Consider the following 6,000-nt stretch of genomic DNA (forward strand, 5'->3'; position numbering starts at 1 on the left):
TCAGGAGTGGGAGAGCCTATCGCGGCCTGGTCAGTCGGAGTTAGCTCCGCCCCCTGTCCATTTATACCTGCCATGTTCTCTTCCTCAGTGCTTGTTATTCTTCTTGGATTCCTGGCCCCACTGCTGCCTTGCTCCAGCCTGCTTCTGCCGTGCTTCTGCCTTGCTTCAGTTCCGCTTATCCTGCTTCGCTTTGCCCCTGGCTTGCTTCCTGCTCCGTGCTCTCGTTGGTATACTCCACTACATCCTGATCCTGACTGACTCATTCACTGCTCCGTTTCCTCGCGGCGTTCCGTGGGCTACTGCCCCTTCCCTTGCGTGTTCCCTGTTTGTACTCCCTTGCACTTAGACAGCGTAGGGACCGCCGCCAAGTTGTACCCCGTCGCCTAGGGCGGGTCGTTGCAAGTAGGCAGGGACAGGGCGGTGGGTAGATTAGGGCTCACTTGTTCCCTTCACCTCCTTCCTGCCATTACATAATAACAAGCCCATACCTAGTCTACCATTTCTCCTACGCTGACGCTATCATGGACCCCCTTGAGACCCTGACCCAGCAGATGCAGGGCCTCTCCCTACAGGTCCAGGCCCTGGCTCATAGGGTCAACCAAGGTGACGCTGCCTTAGTATTACCCCTCACCTCACCTCTAGAACCCGACCTCAAGTTACCTGACCGGTTCTCAGGGGACCGTAAGACTTTTCTCTCCTTCCGGGAGAGTTGCAGACTTTATTTCCGCCTAAAACCTCACTCCTCAGGTTCCGAGAACCAGCGGGTGGGTATCATTATATCCCGACTCCAGGAAGGGCCCCAAGAGTGGGCCTTCTCCTTGGCTCCTGACGCCCCTGAACTTTCCTCCGTTGATCGTTTTTTCTCTGCCCTCTGACTCATTTACGACGAGACTGACAGGACTGCCTTAGCCGAGAGTCAGCTGGTGACCTTACGTCAGGGTAGGAGACCTGTTGAGGAATACTGTTCTGATTTTAGAAAGTGGTGCGTAGCTTCTCGGTGGAACGACCCGGCCCTAAGGTGCCAGTTTAGGTTAGGATTATCTGACGCCCTGAAGGATCTGCTGGTTAGCTACCCCTCTTCTGACTCCCTAGACCAGGTTATGGCCCTAGCAGTACGACTTGACCGACGTCTCAGGGAACGTCAGCTTGAACGTTTCAATGTGTTCCCCTCTGACTTCCCTGCGATTCCCCCCGAGGTCCCGTCTCCTCGCTCTTCCACGGAGGACTCGGAGGTACCTATGCAACTCGGGGCCTCCATGTCCCCTCGACAACGTAGAGATTTTCGCAGGAAGAATGGTCTCTGCTTCTATTGTGGGGACGACAAGCATCTACTGAACACCTGTCCCAGGTGCAAGAATAAACAGCCGGAAAACTTCCGCGCCTAAGTGATCATCGGGGAGGTCACTTGGGCGCACAGGTATTTCCCGTTAATATGAAACGCAATAAAATTTTGCTTCCCTTTCAGGTCTCGTTTGCTGGCCGGTCTGCCACTGGCAGTGCCTTCATGGATTCTGGCTCATCTGCTAATATCATGTCTGTGGAATTTGCTATGTCTCTAAAAATGCCTTTTATTGATTTGCCTTATCCTATCCCGGTAGTGGGTATCGACTCCACTCCTCTTGCTAATGGTTATTTTACTCAGCATACTCCTGTTTTTGAACTCCTTGTTGGCTCCATGCATTTGGAGCAGTGCTCTGTACTGGTGATGCAGGGATTATCGTCCGATCTGGTATTAGGTCTTCCCTGGTTGCAGCTGCATAATCCCACGTTTGATTGGAATACTGGGGATCTCACCAAATGGGGTAGTGAATGACTGATGTCATGTCTTTCGGTTAACTCTATTTCTCCCCGGGAGGAGGTAAACACGCTTCCTGAGTTTGTTCAGGACTTCGCTGATGTGTTTTCTAAGGAGGCCTCCGAGGTGTTGCCCCCTCATAGAGATTACGATTGCGCCATCGATTTGGTGCCTGGTGCCAAGCTTCCTAAGGGTAGGATATTTAATCTTTCATGTCCTGAACGTGAAGCTATGAGGGAGTATATCCAAGAATGCCTGGCCAAGGGTTTCATTCGCCCCTCGACTTCTCCTGTAGGTGCTGGCTACTTCTTCGTGGGGAAGAAGGATGGTGGTCTTAGGCCGTGTATTGATTATCGGAACCTGAATAAGGTCACCGTAAGGAACCAGTATCCCCTTCCTTTAATTCCGGATCTTTTTAATCAGGTTCAGGGAGCCCAATGGTTTTCTAAGTTCGATCTACGGGGGGCATATAACCTTATCCGCATCAAAGAGGGGGATGAGTGGAAAACTGCGTTCAACACACCCGAAGGTCATTTCGAATACCTGGTCATGCCCTTTGGGTTGTGTAATGCCCCTGCTGTCTTCCAGAATTTTATTAATGAAATTCTGAGAGATTACCTGGGAAATTTTCTTGTAGTGTACCTTGATGACATACTGGTGTTTTCCAAGGACTGGTCCTCCCACGTGGAGCATGTCAGGAAGGTCCTCCAGGTCCTCCGGGAAAATAATCTGTTTGCGAAGACCGAAAAATGTGTGTTTGGGGTACAGGAGATACCATTTTTAGGTCAAATCCTCACTCCTCATGAATTCCGCATGGACCCTGCCAAGGTTCAGGCTGTGGCGGAATGGGTCCAACCTGCCTCCGTGAAGGCGCTACAGTGTTTTTTGGGGTTCGCTAACTATTACAGGAGATTTATTGCCAACTTCTCGGTCGTCGCTAAGCCTCTTACGGACCTTACTCGCAAGGGTGCTGATGTCCTCCATTGGCCCCCTGAGGCCGTCCAGGCTTTTGAGACCCTCAAGAAGTGCTTTATCTCGGCCCCCGTGCTGGTTCAGCCCAACCAAAGGGAGCCATTTATTGTGGAGGTTTACGCATCCGAGGTGGGAGTGGGGGCCGTCTTGTCCCAGGGTACCAGCTCCCTCACCCATCTCCGCCCCTGTGCTTACTTCTCTAGGAAGTTTTCGCCCACGGAGAGTAACTATGATATTGGCAACCGCAAACTTTTAGCCATTAAATGGGCTTTTGAAGAGTGGCGTCACTTCCTGGAGGGGGCCAGACACCAGGTAACGGTCCTTACTGACCACAAGAATCTGGTTTTCCTAGAATCTGCCCGGAGGCTTAATCCTAGACAAGCTCGTTGGGCACTATTCTTTACCAGATTTAATTTCTTGGTTACCTATAGGGCTGGGTCCAAAAATATTAAGGCTGATGCACTGTCACGTAGTTTCATGGCCAATCCTCCTTCCGAGAAGGATCCTGCTTGTATTTTACCCCCTGGTATAATCGTTTCTGCCACTGATTCTGATTTCGCTTCTGACATCGCGGCTGATCAAGGTTCAGCTCCCGGGAACCTCCCTGGGGACAAACTGTTTGTCCCCCTGCAATACCGGCTAAGGGTACTCAGGGAAAACCATGACTCTGCACTATCTGGTCATCCTGGCATCTTGGGTACCAAACACCTCATTACCAGAAACTATTGGTGGCCTGGGTTGCCTAGAGACGTTAGGGCTTACGTCGCTGCTTGTGAGGTCTGTGCTGGGTCCAAGAACCCTAGGTCCCGACCTTACTACGTTCCTTGCCCATTCCCCAGAGACCTTGGACCCATATCTCCATGGATTTTATCATCGATTTGCCTCCATCTCAGGGCAAGTCGGTGGTGTGGGTGGTAGTAGACCGCTTCAGCAAGATGTGCCACTTTGTGCCCCTTAAGAAACTACCTAACGCCAAGACGTTAGCTTCTTTGTTTGTTAAACACATTCTGCGTCTCCATGGGGCCCCAGTCAATATCGTTTCTGACAGAGGGGTACAATTTGTTTCCTTATTTTGGAGAGCTTTTTGTAAAAGGTTGGAGATTGATCTGTCCTTCTCCTCCGCCTTCCATCCCGAAACTAATGGCCAAACGGAAAGGACTAACCAATCCCTGGAACAATATTTAAGGTGTTTCATCTCTGACTGTCAATTTTATTGGGTCTCATTCCTTCCCCTCGCCGAATTTTCCCTGAATAACCGCGTCAGTAACTCGTCAGGGGTCTCCCCGTTTTTCTGTAATTTCGGGTTTAACCCGAGGTTCTCCTCCGTTTCTCCTGGTTGTTCCAATAATCCCGAGGTAGAGGACGTTCATCGGGAACTGTGCACAGTCTGGGCCCAGGTTCAGAAGAACCTAGAGGCGTCCCAGAGCGTACAAAAGATTCAGGCTGATAGTAGACGTTCTGCTAACCCCCGGTTTGTCGGCGGGGATCTGGTCTGGTTGTCATCCAGGAACTTGCGCCTTAAGGTCCCGTCCAGGAAGTTTGCTCCCCGATTTATTGGACCTTATAAGATCATTGAAGTCCTCAACCCTGTATCCTTCCGTCTGGAGCTGCCCCCATCCTTTCGCATACATGACGTCTTCCATGCCTCCCTCCTTAAACGCTGCTCCCCGTCCTGGTCCCCCTCGAGGAAACCTCCTGTTCCCGTTCTCACCCGTGAGGGGGTGGAATTCGAGGTGGCCAAGATTATGGACAGTAGGATGATCCAGGGCTCCCTCCAGTACCTGGTCCATTGGAGAGGATACGGGCCGGAGGAGAGGACTTGGGTACCTGCTCGTGATGTTCACGCTGGGGTATTGATCAGGAGGTTCCACCTTCTCTTCCGCACTAAACCGGGTCCTCTTAGTAAGGGTCCGGTGGCCCCTCATAAAAGGGGGAGTACTGTAAAGGATCTGCCAGGTACTACGTCTGTGTATACTCCCGGGATTAATCAGTCGACACCTGAGGCCGGACCTCTTAGACTAACACCGGCTCCCACCAACCAGGGTGGCAGGCTCAGGAGTGGGAGAGCCTATCGCGGCCTGGTCAGTCGGAGTTAGCTCCGCCCCCTGTCCATTTATACCTGCCATGTTCTCTTCCTCAGTGCTTGTTATTCTTCTTGGATTCCTGGCCCCACTGCTGCCTTGCTCCAGCCTGCTTCTGCCGTGCTTCTGCCTTGCTTCAGTTCCGCTTATCCTGCTTCGCTTTGCCCCTGGCTTGCTTCCTGCTCCGTGCTCTCGTTGGTATACTCCACTACATCCTGATCCTGACTGACTCATTCACCGCTCCGTTTCCTCGCGGCGTTCCGTGGGCTACTGCCCCTTCCCTTGCGTGTTCCCTGTTTGTACTCCCTTGCACTTAGACAGCGTAGGGACCGCCGCCAAGTTGTACCCCGTCGCCTAGGGCGGGTCGTTGCAAGTAGGCAGGGACAGGGCGGTGGGTAGATTAGGGCTCACTTGTTCCCTTCACCTCCTTCCTGCCATTACAGATGCTGTATGTAAGTACTGAGCTTGGTTCTGGTTCTGTATATATGTAATGAGTTTGGTTCTGGGGAAGTATATATGGACTGAGGTTGGTTCTGGTGCTGTATTTATGTACTGAGGTTTGTTCTGGTGCTGTATATATGTATATACGACGCACACTATATGTGTAATGTCGGGGTAGGGAAACAGACAAGTGAGCCCTAATCTACCCGCCACTCAGTCCCTGCCTACTTGCAACGACCCGCCCTAGGCGACGGGGTACAACTGGGCGACGGTCCCTACAGTCAATAGGTGCACGATACACAAACAGACAAGGGTACAAAGAAGCCAGGGAAATGGGGAAGTTGCCCACGGGAACACTGTGAGCAACAAGCGAGGTGAACGAGCCGAGTCAAACCAGGAGATGAGCGAGGTACAAAAACGCAGAGCAGAAGAGTGGTCAGAAAAGCCAAGGTCAATCACAAGCAGAGGATCAGTAGTTCAAGAAGCTGCAGCAGGGCCAGGAAACCAACAGAGAAGAATCACAAGCAAAGGAGGAACAGGAAAGGCAGGTATAAATAGACAGAGGGCGGGAGCTAGCTCCGTCTGGCCAGGCTGTGATAGGCTCTCCCACTCCTAAGCCTGCCATCCTGGGTGGTGGAAGATGGAGTCAGTCTCACAGACGTAGAATCAGGTGCAGACTGATTACCTATTGGCGTCGACACAGAAGTTGTG

The sequence above is a fragment of the Rhinoderma darwinii genome, chromosome 5 (assembly GCF_050947455.1).
Source record: "Rhinoderma darwinii isolate aRhiDar2 chromosome 5, aRhiDar2.hap1, whole genome shotgun sequence".
Taxonomy (NCBI): domain Eukaryota; kingdom Metazoa; phylum Chordata; class Amphibia; order Anura; family Rhinodermatidae; genus Rhinoderma; species Rhinoderma darwinii.